At 40.2% G+C, this 20,765-nt stretch overlaps 1 protein-coding gene across 1 annotated transcript in view; it reads right to left on the bottom strand.

Annotated features, from left to right (window-relative positions):
• The window catches only part of LCLAT1 (lysocardiolipin acyltransferase 1), a 103,683-nt gene extending 88,981 nt beyond the window's left edge, over nucleotides 1-14,702 (bottom strand). The window contains exon 1 of the mRNA XM_065739629.1: nucleotides 14,576-14,702. The gene's annotated coding sequence lies outside the window, so the exon portion shown is untranslated. The remainder of the gene's footprint in view (nucleotides 1-14,575) is intronic.
• Nucleotides 14,703-20,765: the final 6,063 nt, after the last annotated feature.

Below are 20,765 nucleotides of genomic sequence, written 5' to 3'. Positions count from 1 at the left end.
AGTACAATGTATTCTAGGTTACTTTAATCTAAGGCATGACCTTTATTGCCAACGTTCACTGTTCATTATCCAAAACGACCCAAATTTTGTCTGAGGAAGCCAAACTTGTTGATGTGCAAGTAGTCTAAATCCGCATCTTGCAGGATGCTTCCTGATGCCAGCCTTCAAACTCACCACTTCTATGCCAGAACTAAACCAACATGATGAATTTTCACTGTTCTTGCAAAAATCAATATAAACAACAGCTGGGCAACAACTTGATGCATTTTACAAAGCCTGCAACGTTACTGATCCCACTGCTAACAAACAAAAACATGCGGGGAAAGTGCTTTTGCACCAATAAAATCTTTCCCTTAACCACAAAAGTGTGTCAAGACATAAAATAAAATATACAGGCATTTTGAAGTCACCGAATTTAGAGGCACAACAAATCGTGAGAGTAAGTGAGTAGTTCAAAACGGGGAGCATCTTTCATTACAAAAATGTCAGGTAGATTTCCTTCTACTAATAGAAAGTCATGCTTTCATCATTTTGAACAATACACTGTTTCCAGTACCACACAGACTCCTGAAACCTCTTTTTTCTGTTGGTGGTGGTTTAATAACCACGTTTTCCTGTGTTTAAAGTGCTTCTGTCCTTTCTTACAGTGCAAGACCATTACACAAACAACAGCACATAGCAAGTGCTTCTCTTTCCTTCCTCCCCCAGGAAGGAAAATTGTTTTCCTCTGCCAGCCCAGTTACAACACACAGAAACTGCTCTAAGAGCAACAGGTTTAAAACACCACTTTAGTTCCCAATTCACACCCTTCCTAAGGCTTACAAGAGGAAAGGAACCTTTTTCCAAAAACAACATCCCTTACTTTGCAGCTTATTTTAAGCCGACTATCTATAAACTCCTCCAAAGCTGATGAAAGCTTTAAAGGAACTAGAATAAGTTACCTTTTATTTTAAAGAGAACAATCTTCCCTCAAGAAGCACCTGTGGGCAATCTCAAATCAATAAAGCTTGTATGTCCTGCACAAAGTTATCCACAGCATGCATAAGCAGAGCAGAGAATGAGATGTTGTTTCGCAGGATTGTAGGGGTTGGAAAAGATGTCTAAGAGATGGAGTTCAACCCCTCTGCTAAGGTAGCTCCATACAGTAGGTCACACAGTTAGGCATACAGATAGGTCTTGAGTATCTCCACATAACAAGACTCCACAACTGCTCTGGGCAGCCAGTGCTCCATCACTCTGACAGTGAAGAAGTTCTTCCTTGTGTTAGTATGGAACTTCTCATATCCCAGTTTCTGCCCATTGCCCCTTGTTCTGTTGTCTCTAGCCACCAAAAGAGCCAACCCCATCAACCTGACTCCCTCACTTCAGATGTTTATAAACAGCGACAAGATCCTCTCTCAGCCTGCTGTCCTCCAGACTGAAGACTCTCAGATCTCTCAGCCTTTTCTCATGCAAAGAGAAACTCCAGGCTCTTTATCATTTTTGTGGTCTTCCACTCTATTCCCTTAGGAGATCCCTTTTTTGATCAGAAGAGTCCAGAACTGGACACAGTATTCCAGATGTGGCCGCACCTGCAGCCTATGCTCTTTTTAATACACCACAGGATACCACTGGCATTGGCCACCAGGACAACCTGTTGCACACCAGAACCCCCAGGTCCTTCTCTGCAGGGCTCTTCTCCATCAGGTCATCCCCTACCATGTACTGATGCATGCCTCCCCACGTGCAAGACTCTACACTTGGCTCTTGTTGAACTTTATCAGATTTCTCTCTGCCCAACTCCACAGACTGTCCAGGTCTTGTCAAACGGCAGCAGGGCCCCCCCGGTGCGTCAGCCACTCCTCCCAGCTTCGTATCATCAGCAAGCTTACTGAGAATATTCCTTCATCTAGGTCACTGATTAAGATATCAAACAAAATGGGGCAGTAATGAGCATTTGATGTCATTGTTTCCTCATACATCACCATTTTCAATAATTAACATGGCAAAGAAGAAAAGTGATCAATGTCGAGAAAGCAAGAAATCAAGTAGAGAAACTTACTCTAGTAAACTCAGCATATACATCCTGTCATTGTTTCAGAATTTAGTTAAGCAGCTGCTACAGATTTCAACCTACACACTACAAAGGCTTAAATCAGTCACTTTCTGCATCTCAAAAAAAAATTCTCTAGCTAATTTGCTGGTAAACCAGCAACCCTGCAGGATATGGGAATAGCAAAGCTTTAACAAGCCTTAATGAACTGAACAAAGAAAAAACTTGCAAAACTAGCTTTGCACATAATACAGCCTATCAAATAGCTCTTACAGAAAGTAACAGAACACCATGAAGTGTACAGATAAATGGCTCATGAGTTAAATAGGTGGAAACTTAGATATTACACGGGAAAGAAGAAATGTGAAGTGATTAAAACCTCTACCACCATCACTGTGAGCCTTCTGTACTGCTACCACATTCTGAGCTTCAAGTCATGTTTGACTCTATTAGTCACTGAGAAAATATGCAATATTTCCTGATATTTAACTGAAAATTCTTTAACCCACTGTAACAAAAATAAATACAATCCCTTTTAGAAAGAATGTCCTAAATATTCTCTAACAGTTGTTAGGAACAGTATACATCTGAAATACTTCAAATTTTCTGGCTGCAGTTGAAAACAACACGGCTGGGAATCATCTATCAATTGTCCCACGATGCTTAATGTAGATGAATCATTCCTTTTTACAACTTTCCATCTGCAGATTCTCAGATAAAGATATCAAGCACATATATGGAAAATTACATCCAGAAATATCATAACTAACCCTTTTAAACTGAAAGTAGGTTTTGCTATATGTTAAGTATAAGAACTAAATCTTGAATTGCATAACTTCAACACAGCTGCTAGATGCTCTATTAAAAAGGAACATCTACAATCCACAACGTTGTAAAGTGTTATACATTTTGATCATTTATTTTAGCCAATTCTTACAGAGCAGGACAGAGAACAAATTTACTTTGCAATGATAATATTTTTTTCTGAAGCTCTTTAGAAGTGCATAGAAGAGTATTATTTTTCATTAGCAGGGAATTTTAAGAGAAACTGTAAAATGTAATCACTTATATGCGCAAAGATTATTACTGTGTCCTTGGCCAACAGCAGAAGATCCAACTTGCTATCTAATAAGGTAAACTACAATGAAACTAAAAATCCCAACTTCATTCCTCACTCGTCTCCACATCGCATCTCACACATCTCTTATACCATACCTCCAAGTTACCCATCAGTAGTTATCAGCTAGTTCATCAAATAAGCTTTGCTATATTCTAAGTATCATAAAAGACTACGTTATGTGTAGATCAGGTAAATCAAAGTATATTTTCCACAGTAGAAACTTCACCATGATAGCCAACAAAGTTTGGGCAGATCACTAATTAAGCAGTATAAGCCCATCAATGCAGAGTGGTTCAGTACTAATTTCCCAGTGGAAAGGCATCTCAACCAGCACCCTTTACCTTGACTGCAGAGGCATCAGATTGAAAAGTTATTTTTTAGACTGAAAAATAGCTTTTTCCTAGATAGCCACTACAATTTTGGTATGGAATCTTACAAAGAAGAATTCAAACTAGTAATTGATAGATTAGAAAAGCTGTTTTCCTACTACTCCTCCTTGGAAACATAATGACTCCAACCACATGCCCAATCATGCATATATAAAACTATTTCACTCTGGACAAAAGCAATATTTGAAGAAGAACCTGTGTAGTTCAGTCAAAGTGCAGGATCACTTACCATTATTAACTGCTTTATAGAAACAAATTGGAATATTGTCAGTTTTTTATTCCTGGCACAAACAGTGGTCATGATTCTACATTCAGGAACCCTTAAGTCTGGTCACTTCTCACCAGAGTCACCAATGATCTCGTATCTATTGTTTTGCATGTGCTAAAACCAATTGGCATTAAAGCACAGTCTCAGAGCACAGTTGAAGTTTAGCTGTTGTATGGTTAGATGTCACAGACTGTTTCAGACTGAAAATTGTTCTAGGTCAGATACAGCACCACCACAATTTGTACGAGAGAGCACATCATCGTTAAGAAGGGATGATCTGCAGCATAACAGAAACTTCCTAAAGTCAGCTTAAAGGGCCCAAGGCATTCAGCACCCACCAGCATCCTATTATTGAAGCGTTACCTTTATATTATATTCAGTGAACATCTGGGATATTGAAGCATAGAATCATTAAGGTTGGAAAAGACCTCTAAGATCATCTAGTCCACCGCCCACCTACCAGCAATACTGTCCAAGTGCCACAAGTGTCTGTTTTGGGAATGCCAAGTGACTTCCACCACCTATCAGCTGCTACCTGGTCTCCCTAAAATAAACTTGTCTTAATGGGCACATCCAAAGCACATTGTTTGAGACCACAGTTAACAGGGATAAATTATTTTTAACTTCATTTTCACTCCTCATAGCATACTGTTAATATTAGCCTGAACTACTCAAAAGCTAGGACAAAAAGAGAAAAAGCTATTTTTCTGAATGTGTTACACGTCAACATTTTTTTTCCACAACAGATTAAGTTTTTGTAACTCGAGATCTCTAGCACAGAGCACATAAATTGTGTGTGCCTGGTCTGGTATGTTCTCAGCCTACTTCTTCAGAGTGTTTGTCATGCTGCAGAAATTTAAAGGTACTGTTTGCTACAGCTGTAAAAGCTTTGTGGCTCATTCTATAGGTGTGCAATTTGAAATCTTAACATTCAATACAAGGATCACAATTAGCATTGCTATTAACAACAGCTAAGAATCTTGTTTATCAAGTAAAAAGCAAATTCCAATTCTTAAGAGTTGCATTTAACTGAAAACTTTCAGGTGATCATCATCAATCCCTTATTCAATTCAATACACAAAATCAAGCACATACAACTAGCAAAATGGGTCCTATAGATTATACACTTTTAGATGCTTAAAGCATTCCTAAAATACAAGCTATCCTAAACAGTAAGTTTACTAAGCAGAAAAGAAGGTAACATGTTAATGCAATTGGGATGGTCAATTTGTATGGGATACCAAAAACGTAGACAATATATCATTTAGCACCTACATTTTGTTGATATTGTAATGCAGACCAAATTTACATACCTAATAGAAAGAGAATTTGTCAAAGCAACCAGCTACTCACCTCCAAGAGCACTGTAATTGGAGAAATTTCATTATTTTCAAGGGATAGAAGAAAGCATTTTGATCTTCCTAGATTTCCAGCATATAACAAAAAAGATGGACACCTTCAACAGAGAAAAACCTACTATTTCCACATGCAATATTTATGCTTTCCTGAAAATTAAAACTCAATATTTAATTAGGTCAAATAACCACAACGCCTCAGCATCCTCTGCAAAGTCTTTGTATAAATAAATGACTGAAGCATGATCTGAAGAGGTAACAGGCATAACTTTTTCTGCATTTATTACTTTTGAAAGAGTAAATCTGTTATCAACAGATCAATGAGAACAAGAACAAAGCTTTTGGTTTAATGACCACTTACATTTCAAACCATTACAGTAAGCCTGCGTATTCACTGTACAACTCCTTAAAGCCAGCAGGCTACCCTGGATTAAAGAGTAAATCCTATCACATGTAATGTTTCACATGCCTGATTCAGGTTTCTTTCACGTGCTTCAGTATGTCCCTCCTGAGAAGCAAAGCAATGCCTTCTAGTGCTATTAATTGCTCATATAAGAACAAGTTTTTACTTAAAAACTTAATAGGATAATTATGAAATGCAGCCTATTTTCTTTTTCATATAAATTAAGGAGTAATTGATGAAAGCAACTTTTAGAATTTGAAGATGCTAAAGACAAAGCATAACGACTCTAAACCTTTTCACCACCCATGTTACTTAAGTTAGAAAACTTCTTTATACTACACTAGGGAACAATTCACCTACCTAAGGGAACTTCATTCTGAAAAAATAAATGTGCCTTTTAAAAAAAAAAATGATTGAGTTTAGAATAGGCACATATGGAACTTTAGTAGCTCTACTCCAGAGCAAAAATAGTTTAAAACGTTTTAATTAATCCACTTCTCCCTGACAAATAGTTCCTTTACAATGTTTTTAATATAACTCAATGTTGGCTACATCTTTCCTGACAGCTGGTATTTCCTTAACAGAGAACGTCTCAAATGGCTTATGTATAACATTCCTTCTAAAATTCATTTCCTTTCTGTATAAGACGTTAATACAGCAGGAAAAAAAAAAGAAGAAGAAAAAAAGCAGGAATGTTTCATGCCACATGGGATATAACAGTTCTAGAGTTTTGCTTTAAATTAGCCCAAAAACTTTTTTTTTTGGTAGAAATATTATTAATGTGGCTGCAGCTTAACATTTGGAAGAAGAAAAATACTTGCCCACAACTTCGCTTCTTTCTAGATCGCATTCCAGCATGAACTTCATTTTTATGTCCAAGCTCTTCAGTACATGCCTAGTGGAAACCTGACAGTATCTTAGCAGAAAGAGGTAAGAATAAAACAATCACCTTGTTCAGAAACAAGAGACTGATAGCTCTATATCAGATAGTTTCCTAAACAGAAAAGGAAACTCTCAGTAACTCCACTCTCAACATAAAAATCATTCAAGCCACTGAAATGAGAAGACAAGCACACCACAGTCTTTCTCAAGAGTGGGACAGACACTACAGTCAGACAAAAAAAGATGCAGCTCCCTTGGGTGGGCCACTCCACCATATTAACAGATCTATTGTCCTTAGGAGCTGGGACACCTGCCAGAGTTGCATGCAGAAGGATGAAGATCTCACACGTACGATCCATGGAAATGCTCTGTATAGGATACTGCAGACAGAGGCATTTAGTCTCAAGCCTGTGCCTACAGCATTTGGAAGGTTATAAAAACCAGCTACTGCTGTAGCTCTCCAGAAGTCTTTAATTCATTAAGAATTAAGTCTTGATGACTTCTTTCCTCCATCATGCTATAAAGCCACATATTGCTATAAATCACAATACTACTCTGACACATCAGATAGTTTCCTGTACATGCTCATTCTTAAATATTCTGCAGCCTACACAAACTGACCAAGCAGTATTCTTGCAGCTGTTCTCCATTTGGGGGTATCTACTAGCCAGTGTGTCCTTGTGCAATCACCTCTGTTAATAAATGTACTTGTAGAATGCTGAAATGTGGTTACCAGAAAGTTTCCCTAGGAATTAAGGTTCACTTATGTTATATTTATGAATGATTGACATGTTTCTGAACTACAGCAAAAGCCTGTCTACAGTATGCCCTCTTCAACTAATTCTATATTTCAAGTTACAGTGAGAGACGATGGATGCAGGAAATGTTTCCTAACAGGCAAACTCACTTTAGCATTCTCCTCACAAAAGTAATACCTATAGTTCCAAAAGCAAGATTAATTCTGCATGCCTTAGCACTCATAAAAGCTATGGACAAGCTCATTTGTTTAATTGATGTTATGGATGCCTTACACAAAGCTAAAACAACAAGAAAAAGTCAAACTTACCACTTCCCTCTGTCACCACCTACACGTAAGAAGGACAAGTATCCCAACACATTGGGGGCCACGGGAAATAAAGGAATCATTGAATAACTCTGAGCTTATTTGCCACAGCCACTTCAGATCCTAATGCTGTTACAAAAGGGCAATGGTTGGCAAAGCTGTGAAGGCACAGAGGACAGGCCCTAAGGAAAGCATGCTAACATGCAACTGATGCAATCAAAGCTTACTAAATCCTCCTAACTTTTCAGAACATTTCTTTCATTGACTCAACGTAACTGCTGTTAGTGTATTTTCAGACATTATTCACTGCACAAGGGGCTGTGTTTCACATGGTGCTGTTCTGCAGTAGACCAGCCTACTGCAATTACCTTAATGAGAAAAGAATTTTATTCATTTGTCCCGTAGGGAAGAGATAATATAAATACTGTCAAAATCTAAATGAGATATATTATTTACTTAAAGCACTGACTTAAATCTTGCTTATTAGAGCCAATACTGCTCAACACGTAGAGAATCACAAGGTTGGAAAAGATCTACAAGACCATCCAGTCCGACCATCCAGCTATCACAACAGTTCTCACTAACCCATGTTCCTCAACACATCTAAACGTTCCTCGAATACCTCTAGGGTCAGTGAGTCCACCACCTTCCTGGACAGCCCATTTTAGTGCATGACCACTTTTCTTTCAGATAAGTATTTCTTAACATCCAGTCTGAATCTCCCCTGTGCAACCTGAAGCCGTTCCCTCTCATCCTATCACTAGTTAGGAGGAAGAAGAGGCCGACCCCCATCTCACTAGAACCTCCCTTCAGGTAGTTACAGAGAGCAAAAAGGTCTCCCCTGAGCCTCCTCTGTCCAATGGAAAGGTGCAAAACCAACTGCTTCTCAACACATAAGAGACCACAATCCTTCCTTTGGAGTAGTACCAAGATATAAAAAGTACAGCCATCTTCCATATAACATAAGCAGAAAAACTTTTCAGTGAACAAATGACTACCCTAAGTTAATCATGGTGATCTCAAAGATACAGCCATATATGACAAAATATGGAAGTATTCATTTTGCAACATACAGCAGAATAAAGCAAGCACTGGAAATAGTGGAAACTGACAGGTTTTATTTAAAACTTGGAATTTGACTGAGAAAATTTAAACCTGATGTTCCTAATAGAAGAACACATTTCTCTGAGAAGAGCCATAATTTTGGGAGACACTGTCACTTCCAATGGTTAGAAATAGATGGATGAGTCTGCAAAACACTTTTTGTAAATCACAGTGACACATGAGAATTTTTCTAAGGGAGCTACAGTGTAAAACCTATCCATCTCCTGGAGACAGCACAAACTGCAGTAAGTCTGATCTTTTTTTACTTTTTTTTCCCCTAAAGCAGTCTATCCCAAACTGCAGAAAGATCAAACACTCCCAGAACATTATACTTCATCTTCCCAGACAGTCTACAGTTATTTAAGAGAGATTAAACCAGATCAAACACCCTCTTTCCAAATACGAGATGCATGTCAATTCCCAGAACATTAATTGTTTCCACTGTCCAATGATGAATTACACATAAAAAGTTCTGTGGCGATTTATTCACTTGTTGCAAAGACAAACTTACTGACCTGGGCAAGAGACTTCGCAAGAAATGTCTACAACTGTTTTCTCTTTAAAGCAAATCACTACTCAAGTTGACAGATCTACTGATGTTCTCACACTGAAGAGGGAAATCTGAAAGAAAGGCACTGTCAAGGCAGGGCACTAAAAGGAAACAACTCACCTTGCTTTATTCCATGCAACTCAGTATGAATTCTGGGTAACAGCCCAGGCTACGAGAAAGAAATCATACATGGAATAAATATTAGTGGATTTTGCTCCAAGCTTAATAGGATTCAGTGTAGCAGTACAAGCTGCAGCCGTAAACAAATGTGTCTCTATTGCTTAATATTGTTATAGTATATAACAGTAATAATTAATGACAATAATTGCTATTAATAATTATTCATTAGATTCTAGTAGAGCGTGCAAATCACAATTAGGAAAGGGTGACAGCAAATGAAATTAACCATCTGAACAAGCCTACACTTACTGAAAATTAACTAGTAGGAACCAGAAGCAAACTGAAGCCCATAAAGTGAAGCACCTGAAAACCTAAGTTTTACACTTCCACATCCAAACCTGGACAGTATTCCACTTCTAAGTCATTCCCATCGAAGAAACAGCGGGTCAAAGTTAACCAGCACGTCTCAGACAAGCACACTGCACTCTCTATAACAGACATTCACAGTACCCACATCCCCCTCTCGTGACAACTGTCTTCACCATTCTCTGTGAGCACATCACCCTAACTGCAAGCAGTAACAAGGCCCCACCTGAAAAGATGGCTGCTCGCAGATCAACGCCTTTCATCTCCATACACACCAACATCTTCACATACATTTTTTAACTAAACTTAAGAAAAAAAAAAACAACAACAAGGGGTAGAAGGTTGGTAACAGGTTTTGGTTTTAAATACTTCCCTAAAATTGAATCTACAAAACTTCTAGCAGCAATTCATGGAGCTGTAATAACCACCTGAGAGCCAATTGTGGCATCAGATTCTTTCTCTACATACTCAGAAACAGAAGCAATGCTGAGTACTTCCCACACAAAGCTTAACATCTGCTGTACATTGATTTACAACTTCAGCATACCAACAGATCAGGGCAGTGACACCCTCAGGGGGTACAAGATGAGCAACCCCCAAAACAACATCTGCATTGCACTTTGTTCTGATGTTATAACTTGGCTGCACGTACAGTAGAAATTACAACATATTTCTGAACAGCTACCTTTCAACCTTCAGAAGCACAGCATGAAGTGCCCTCAGCAGCATTAATTACTAAAATAATATTATCGAGTCATATTTAGGCAGTCTACACATATATTTATTTTAAAATAAGTTATAAAAACACTTCAGAAGTGCTAATCAGCTTTAAAACATTCATTTCTGTGTCCATCTCTTTGCATATGTTGAATCACGTTAGGAGAACACATCTTACAAAATACAGCTCAAGCTCATTTTAAGCAGGGTTGGGAAAGTTTGGCCTACACTGATTAAAACCTATATTTAAATGAAAGGAAAATTTAACCACAGAAACTGTGCTTAGTTTAGAAAAATAAGCATATCACTGCCAAAGTGCTGTCCTAAGTTTAGATTGCTGTCTAACTAAAACATAACAAGAAACTAAAATGGGTTTTTAAATGTTTCAAGATGAAACACCCATTGTGCAATTGCAAGATACACAATTATCCTCTGAATTCAAACATGTAATGCTAATACTTGATCTGAACAAATGCAGACTGGAGACTGTTGTTCGTGAGGAGATTGAGTAAATCGATGTTAAAAATCAATAACAGCACTAGATTAAGAGAAACCATAATGAAACCTAAGAGCAAAATTAACAAATGATGTGGAATTAATTACTCAGGCATAAAGAATATTGTTTGGAGGGGAGAGGAAGGAGCATCTTGAATCTTCATCTACTGCTTCTGTCTCTCTGAGAGCTCAACAAACTGAACAAAGGCTTCTTAGGTTTTCACTACTTTTAAAACTGCATCAGTGGCCATACAAAGTGTTTCATGCAAGCCCCCATGTATATCAGGACCTCTGGATACCAGGGAGGGTCTTGCTAACGTATCAGAAAGATCATACAGCATATTTTTTTTTTTACCTCCCAATTAATATTTATATCTGGGTGAAATTGTTATCATGCCATCCACACAAGTTAAAACAATTAAAAAAATGAAAAACACACTAACCTCAGATCAGTACATTTATTTTATGTACAATCATAGCAGTGATCTAAACCTTGATCTGTGATAACCACTGCCAGACTGATTCAATCAAGATCCCAGGAGATGAAAGTAACTCCACTCCTATCTAGAACTCCTGAGGACTACGAGTACATGTCAGAACCCGCACTGCTTACTACTGTTTCTGTTTGTATTAGCAAGAGAAATGAAGTGCTTGGTTTTATTTCTTGTTTTCCTGCAGAAGCCTGGGTGTTCTGTGACTTTTAGACTCTTCTACTTACAACCACCTCAGCTGTCACATGGACTCAGTGAAGAAGTACAAAGCAACCAGAGAGCACATCTTGGGATGCAGTGTTTGTAGGACCCTGCCACGATTCAAAGGGTAATTTTTATAAGAAATTCGAACAGTTTCCAGAAAATCCCTTTCTACAAGCAGCGCCTGCTAAGCCACCTAACTGCTTCATACAGATTCATCAGGCAGGCTATTCATTCAGTGCTAGAGCAAATAGATACATATGTCCTTTAATCATAAATATCAGCACAAATACTAGAAGCACTCAAGATTACACTGTTCCTTTGACAATCACTGGAACTAAATCATTACTTCCTCTCTTGATACTCAAAAGGACATCAATAGGAAGTTCACATCAAAGGGTGATAAAAAAAAAGAGGAAAACAACCCTCAGCAGTGGAGGAGTCTTAGGGCCACAAAGTAGCAGCCTTTAAAGCAGTAAGATTAAAACAAAAAAATAAAACTGCATAAATCCCAGAAAAGAATAAACCCACTGTCAGATTAAAAGTAAATTATTTCTCCAAACTTTTTAAAGGATGGAGAATGAACTAAGCTGAATAATCATTTCTGTAATGATCAGAAAGCAACCCCCATTTTGCACTCCTAAGCATAAAACTTCAATAAAAAGAACAACAAGAATTCTTAATTCAGTTTATTACTTCATAGCAGAACAAGTTCACAAGGCAACAAGCTCAACTTGAGAGAAAAAAAAAAGTGTAGAAAACGGAAAGATTATATCTAGGCTTAAAGAAGCCTGCTAATGCTCTCCAGCATCTCACCACACCTGCTGCAGCAGCAAGGACCATTATAAAGCAGAACTGACTTCTGGACTGATCAACTTCTTAAACATCAACAAAGTCACATAAAAACAAACTGCAGGCCTCTTCACACACTCAGAAAGGATCTGTTTCAAAAGTCAATTCTCTAAAGGTTCCTTTTTCCCCTCTCATAGCTCCAAGTGTTGACCAACACACATTGTGCAAACAAGCCAGCTGTTGCCAGTCCCTAAGTCACAGAATATCAAATTTTGCAACTCAGTATCAGATACAGACAGTGGGGAATCTTATCTGCCTGTTCTCAGCACCACAACCTGAAGAAACGAGCAAACAATGGGTAACCAAGAAGAAGACGGTCAGTGAACAGTAGGAATTAAGAGAAGAAATAAGTACAAAGGAAAACAAAGATCACCTGAACAAGATCAGCACAAGCTGAGACAAGTACCCTGTGCATCCCAAGGAGCTGCAGTGGAAGCCAGCAAGAGTAATGAGCTGTGTGTTCAGGCAAAGCAGGGTGATGCGTGGGGTAGGGGGATGACAACCAGCCAAAGGACAGAGCAACAGAGAAGAAAGATAATAAACTGAGACTGATATAGCAAAAATTAGGAAGTAAAATTCCACCGGGAAAAGACTTGGACAGAATCAGATCAGAAGCCAGAAGGAGAACAGGATTTGTGCTTAGGACAGCTCAGGTGATCAAGAATTTAGTTAGAAGTAGCAGCTTAAGGAAGCAGAGAATCTGCAGAAGCAGATGAAATACACATCAGCCTGCCACTTATGGGGCTGGAGAAAAGATCTGCTGGATCAAGTAACCTTAATGCTACTCCATATGGATATGAAGATACTTCATAACATTTCTAACTTCCTTTTCAGGTTACTTCAGTGAGAAGAATAGGGACCTCCACAAAAGTTAAAACCTGCTAAGGAGCCAGAATGTACCTGAATCCAGGTTTCTCTGTGTAACTTCAGTTTGGCTTTTGCAGGAAGATGCAATACTGTTTTTTCCTGATGACTCTTGTCCTTGAAGTCTAAAAAGCACTTCAAAAAACACTCTTTTTCTGAACACAGGAGCATTCTGGTACACAGAGAATGAATGAGGCTAAATTTTCATTAGATTTTTAATCCTTTTCTTCTTAGCACATATTTCCCACAAAGGGCTGCTTATATTTTTCAATATAAACTTTTTTAAGCATAGCCCTTTTTCTTCTGAATGAGCAATCTGAGATTTGGTTTCTCAAGGTACAATTGCACCTTGTACTTAACCCACAGAAGGAAAAAGTTTTCATTGATATGGGATCAAACACTCAATAGAATAACTTCCCAGTGACAGAAGTGTATTCCCAAAGAACTGCCACATCAACTGCCCCTGCAACCACCCATCAGATCCACCACAAAGACAGCAGCAGTAACCTATAACCTGTGACTGTGAAGGAGCAAGGCCATGCTTTTTATTTGCAGCCCACATATCAACCAACATATTCACACTTCACTGTACCTTAACTCGCTGAAGAGCTAAAATGGCACAGCCACCACTGAAGCTTATGCTCAGAGCATTAAATAAATACAATGAAATCTGATAAAAATGTCAACCAACATCTTTCAGCTGTGTTCAATTAAAACACTTTTTTAATCCCAGCTTCCCCATTTGTACAGAAATAAGAAAAAAAACCTCAATCTACATTACAGCAGAATTCACTTGTGCTTTGATAAAGGTTAAAACGTTGTGATCATCGCTACTGAAAAGTCCAAGGGTCCAAAAGCAGAGTGTAGGAGGTGTTTCTGAAATGAGAAACACCTACTACAAAGTAAATGAGTTATGGAGACACTTAGCAATCAATAAGCAAAACATGCTGCCCATTACGTGAGCAGGCTCCACGAATCAGCATAAGCACAGCTTAAAAATAGGCTAGCTACACCCAAGCACTGTATCAGAGTCAATATAAATCAGCAGCAAAATGAGCTCGCACACACAGCTTAACCCCAGCTCTTGCTTCCTGTACTCAGCTTCAGGCAGGCAGCTGCGATCCACACCGTCAGACTGCCAGCGCTTTGCGCTGACCCCCATCCTCCAATCCCTGCATCAGGGACCATTCAGGTCAGAGTTCAACCCTGCTACAGGGTGAGCGCAGCTGAGCTAGCGGCACACCCAGCAGCAGCGACAGCGGGCACAGTAACCGACCCAAGGCGCCCCGGAGCCAGCCCTCACCTGCAAGGGGCAGCGCCGCCACAGGACGCTCCCGCCTCGCTCACGGAACCGCCGCCCCGCCGAGCACGGCCACAACGGCGCCCATCGCCGCCATGGCCACCGCCGCCATATTGCCGCTGCCACCCGCGACCTCTGACCCGCGATCACTTCCGGTCACGGCCGCCGAGCCGTTGTTATGGCGCCGCTCCCGGGCTCGGCCGGCCTTAAAGGGGCAGCGCGCCCCTTCAAGCGCAGCTGGCCGCGCAGTGGCTCAGATAGCGGGGATTCAACGTAGGGACACAGCGCAGTGCTTACGTGCTGTCCTCATGAGCAACAGTTCGCGTTGCAAAACCTGTCCTGCTGCTGCCAGGCCTTTCCCCCAAGAGCAGGGCAGCTTGGCCAGGACTTCGAGCCCCTGCAGAGCGAGCCGGTCCGTGGGTGTAGAGCTGCAAGGAGCAGACGGCAATAAGCAAAACAGAAACGACCAGCATTCCTCTTAGTTTTGCCATCAGTTTAAAAAGGACGATGGCTAATCGGCCATTGAGCGCTGTGTGGTGGGCAAAAGGCCATACTGCTCTTAACGATGGGTTTTATCATCAATGAATCTGCCGAGAGCCAGAGCAGCAGCAAAGGGCCACGGAATGATTTCCAATGTTACTAGACCAGGACTGGGGCTGGGTACCCTGAACTCTCTCCGAAACTGGCCATATTTCAGTTTTTATTGCCCTGAACTATACTGCTGCTCAGTTAATCATTTTATACCCTTCCTACATACGTGTTTTTACAAGGTAAACGGATCTGGTGAAACCCCCAGCCTCAGAAGGAAAACTCCAGGAGTTTTGAAGTGAAGTGTAACTCTGTGTTACACCGAACCAAACCCGTGTCCGACCCCGTGGATGTGCTGCATTAGGGCCAACGTGACCTGTGCTCTCTGCCTGAATAATAATAATAGCACTTTCTGCCTGAATAAGGAATAATAGCACTTTCTTCTGGAAGTGCTGTCAGAAGATACTAATATTCATAATTTGATAAGAAAAGTGAAATGTTATACACCTTTGTTATGGTGCCAACACTTAGCTATACAAACTTCTAGTCAGGACATTTTACTTATAACCGTGGAGAAAACAGTTTGTTAAGACAGATTATAACACTTAATTGCGTTCCTGTTTTCCTCAAGGACCCCAAAGCCATTCTGTACAGTTTGTAGGGGCATCATTTTGTCATTCAAGTGCAGTCTCCCGTGAAGTAGAACATTGCTCTTTTCAACCATTCTTCTAGAAAATGCACTTTCATTGCATTTTCAGCCACAGCTACACAAGCATGGTATATAAGCCCTTGAACTTCTGTGAGGTGAGTTTACCTAGCCATTTTGTTAGAAAGCAGAGAGTCTACTTGAATCTATACATGCAGTCATAATGCCCCTACAGTTTCTGTGAAAGTGGAAAGTACGTTTTCTACAGCCAAAGACAACACTGAGGGGAAGAAAAGAATGTTCAGTATTCAGCAAAAAAAGAAAGAATCTGGCTGACTGGAAATGTATGTACATTTTAAAAGGCCTTGTTAAAATACTATTGGGTACTGGTTTTACCTCCACAAAAATAATGTTGTTTGAAGTTGTGCTCAAGCTTTTGACATGTTTGAAATAAAACAACTTAGATTTAATTTAGGCCCCAAACAATTTCTGTGTGGAGAGCTGGAAGCAGAGAGGCCTGATTTCTGACATGCTTATTCCCTGCATCCCTCAGCTCACCTCCTTCCTTACTACATTGATTTCATCTACTCCCCACACCACGACCAACACCCTGCTAGGTAAGAAGTGTTTGGTACAGGTACAGGTTGGCCAAAGTGTACCAGCTGCCAAGAACAATAATGATGTTTTCTCACTGCGGGCACGAATTTATTTCTTTCTCCTTTGGGACACTGTCAGTATTGAGAAATCTAGGAAGGTAACAGTTTCTGAAACCGCTACTCTTCCATCAAACCTGACAGAAATTTGTCACTCCAGCTATCAGAGGATGACTCACAGCCAAACTAAAAGCCAGTGTGGCTGCGTGACAGATATTTGTGTGGAAAAACAATCTGAAAAAAAAAGAAAAAAAGAGAGAGAGAGAGAGAAACTGTGGAGGATTGAGGGCAGTCAATGAAAATCTTTTTGTGTGGGGTTGGAATTAAAAATGATTCTGACTTTGTAGTTGGGCTAGCACCTGAAAAGTAGAAAGTGAAAAGAGGTGAGGCAAGCTATCATCCATCCACAGGTAGGGCTTGGAAAGGTATGGATGAAGAGGTAAGAATTTAAGAACTCAGTACTAACACAGCAAAAGGACATTTTTGGGCTATAGACAGGGCAGGCTTTGTAAAAGGTTTTCAGTGACATGATTTGCTGTGTGCCCCTTCAATCTGTCATGTGATGGCATAGCTCACCAGGGGTTTACAAGTGGCATCACGGAGCTCATAAAAACCCACTAAGAAAGTGATGACAAGGAGGAGGAGAAACTTGAAGTTGGCTTCTCTAACAGCAGTAACACACTTATAGCATTTTGCTTTTTAATCACTATTGCTTAGTTCTGTCTTTTAGTTGCAGATAAGGCCCTCTTGGGGCCCTTATCAGTGCCCAGGGAAATGACAGACCATGTGGCACTGGAGAAATAAAAAGAAAAAAAAAAGATAAGGAGTATGGAAAATATCTTTAAGCATCCAGTCACACCTCCTTAGAACTGCCAAAAAACAGCAGATAAAAAACCTCATGTTGTCCCCATTCCTTGCAAAAGCCTCAGTCACTCGATTGAGAAAACACTCTATCAGCTCATGCTGTATATGATCTGGGCTGTGCATGCATCAAAATGTCTTCAAATTGTGACCCACAAGCACTTTATGTGTCTGACAAGAACCTGCTCTGCAATTCACATGGTTATTTCCACCTGCTAAATAAGATCAGAACGTATTAAACGCTTTCCTAAATGATCCTTTGCCATGTAAGCATCTGCAAAATTAGACTCAAGTTGTAAAATGGTAAACTGAAGAAGTGGGAGGAAGAGGAAGAAGAAGGAATAGTGTGATAGAAAGGGAAGGTTGAGAAGAGATCATAATTGCAACAGATGAGGGGTTGTGAGTTGCTTTCCCCAAAGACTTCCGACCCCAGAGAGCAGTGTAGATGCTTCTGAGTACCCCTTCAATTTGTCCTGTGATGGCATAGCTCACCAGGGGTTTACAAGTGGCATCACGGAGCTCATAAAAGGCGTGAAGGCTTCTGTTTACTCTGTTATCCATTTAGGATGGCTCAGTGTTAATCCCTGTGATGTGCCCTAACACACCTCGTGTGGCTCATTTGCAAAAACTGCAGTACTACACCTGGATGTTTCCTCTCTAGAGCTTCTGTGTGAACTTCAGTGCTTGTGAGCAGAGCCGAGTTACTGGATATCTGGTTCATTCACCTCCTTGCCTTTGTTTTCCTGCGTTTCTGAAGAATGTGAGATAAGGAATTGATAAGCCAGCATAAGGACTTTAACTTCTCCATCTGCTTATAAGGGAAACCAGATACCCACACACCCTCTTAAGCGTGGAAATTCATTAGCTGCTCATAACATGCCTAAGCTACACTTGTTAAATTTTTTGAGAAGGGGCCCTGACTCAAAGGGTATCAGCACAGCAGTGAGCATCGAAACAGGAGGCAGTGACAGCATGGAAAGACTGCGCTGATTTAAGCTAGTACAGTATTTCTGGTGCCAGTGAGGGAGGTGTATATCTCTGGAGACAGACTAAACTTGTTCTTTTGCACAGTCCCACAAACAGCAAGCAACAAAGGCCACTGTTTACTGCCCTACAAATATAGCAACTGGCACAGGTGATATAATGAATTCAGATGATTTGTGAAACAGTGTGGGTTTAAATGCTTTTTGCTCTCAAATTCAAAAGGCATCTGCAGGTATAACCATGAAAGGTAATTCAATACATTACTGGTTTTGTGGGGTGTTTTTTGTGTGTGTGTGTGTTTGTGTGTGATTTATTATTTTTTAACTCCTCAAACCCTGAGAGAAGACGGATTTAATTCAGAAATATTTATTTGATTTATTGGCTGTTTGGTTCACCGGAGACTTCCCACAAGGGCAGTAAAAAACAAGACTGCCTTTTTTACAGTACAAGGATTTTACACTGCAGCCCTCTCAGCCCTTTTAAACATGCATCTCTCTTGTTTAAAATACTAAAAAATTCCATTCATCATGACTCAGAAATTTCAGAGATGAAAATGATCTATTAAGGCTTACGATCCATCTCCTGAATGCTGCAGAACTGCTCCGTGCAATGCATTTGTATTTTTAACATTTTGTCCATCAATTTAGAAGGTCACATTACCAAGGTGTCTTGAATGACCTTTCATGTTTGCATAAATAAATGTGGTCTTACAGATGTGCCACAGGAAGGGCAGGTGTCAGTATAGAGGTTTGTTCTGATGTTTGATGTGGTCAGTGGGCTTTCAACTATTGCTCTCTGGAAAACAGTCACTCTAATGTCAGTCACGAGCAATTTACTGCTGGACAGTTGGGAACGGCATGCTTTCTACAAATACCTTCCATCAGTCACTGGTTCTGGTCAAAATAGTTGGTTAGGAGGGAGAGCAAGCTTGTGTGACACAGGAGTTAACAGGATGGCAGAATGTATGGGTACGTTATCATAAGACACATACTTAACATTTTTTGAATGCCAAAACTTAGCGAAACGGGCTCGGATCTCTTTCATGTCGAGGTCAGGCTGGAGCTGCACCACTGACATCCAACGGAGCCTTTTGAAAAACCAAGGCTAATGTACATGAGATCACTGTCTGGCAGCAGTACAGAAGTACATTTGCTTGTCTCTGAAATGCAGTCACCTCTGGCTTGTAACATGGCAGCTGTTTAACATCAAACAGTAAGGATGTTGACCAGTATGTTTCAGAAAAGGAAGAAGAGATAGAGGGAGAAGAGCGTGGAGGAGTCTCACTCGTTTTGCGTTCCTGTCATCAGCCTGCTTAGTAGAAGATCCTATGACAACTGCACGTGCTGTCAGTTCAAATACTTGCTGTTTTGACAGCCTTTTGTCTCACTGAAAAGAAGTGTTTGGGCATGACAGAAAACAAAAGGAACCAAAATATATAGCTGTGTGCTAAGGAGAAAAATGATGTGGCAGGGAGCACATGTCAGATTAACCAGCACATCAACATTCAGCTTAGTCATTCTCATCAGTCTTCAGTCTTCCCATCGTACAAAAGGAGCTTTAAGATCGTGCAAGTCATTTTGGAGCCTCTGAAAACATATATTGGGACTCACAGGCACACATGTTCAATAGCAGAGCAGAAAGAGAAGCAGCAACTTTTAAATCCAAAGCTGCTTGTTTCTGGAGCAACATACTGAGGACTGGGTGGTTGTTCCCCAGGATCTGGGTAGGAGCCTGAGGGTGTTACTGGGAAACTGGGGGTGGATTACTGCTGTCCCTGGAGGAGACAGCAGAACCCGAACAATGGATGAGGGTCAGAAAGGGGACAGAGGATCCAGCCTTGTGTAGTCATTTCTCAAAGTTACACAATGGAGAATAATACTAATGCACTTTTAGAGTGCATTCCTGCAGAGATTTAAAATGCTTTGAAAAGGTAAGTAAATGTTGTATCAGAAGATGACAGATGGACAGTGCAGAGCGATGAGGAAGTAAGTGACTTCCTTGTAGCTGGGTGGAGAGTCAGAAGGAAGGTAGGGAGCAGAAGTAAGGTCCCTGAAGCCCCCAGAGTGCTCAGGTCTGCTGGACAGAAAAATAAACTGGCAAGTTAGAAAGAAATTTTCTCTAAATCAGAAAGCAAGTCAGAAGAGAGAAGCACATTTTTCAAGATGGGAAAAGATGTTTGGTGAAAACATTCCCAGGATTTTATTATCTTTTTCTAATGTGAGCCAAAGGATTGTATCCAAGTTTCCAGAGATGATTCTTCACAGGAAAACCAAAGGCTAATAAAAAGCATAGCAATTGCACAGTAAAAACAACAACAGTAATAGAAGAGATGCCTTTTGTTTAACCACCTGGACAGTTCCAGCATGATGCAAATAAAATGTGGGATAACAAACTACAAGAGGCAGCTCTCATCTACAGGGGCTTGTCAGACCAAGGCAGTAAAGTGAGGCAGAGTGAGCTGCTGCTGGGGAATGAGGAGCAGCACTCCCAGTAGCACAATCCTGCCCATGGTCTTCACACA

The sequence above is a fragment of the Cyrtonyx montezumae genome, unplaced genomic scaffold, assembly GCF_038088225.1.
Source record: "Cyrtonyx montezumae isolate F1298 unplaced genomic scaffold, pur_monq_1.0 scaffold_24, whole genome shotgun sequence".
Taxonomy (NCBI): Eukaryota; Metazoa; Chordata; class Aves; order Galliformes; family Odontophoridae; genus Cyrtonyx; species Cyrtonyx montezumae.
This window is presented reverse-complemented; position numbering and strand designations above follow the sequence as displayed.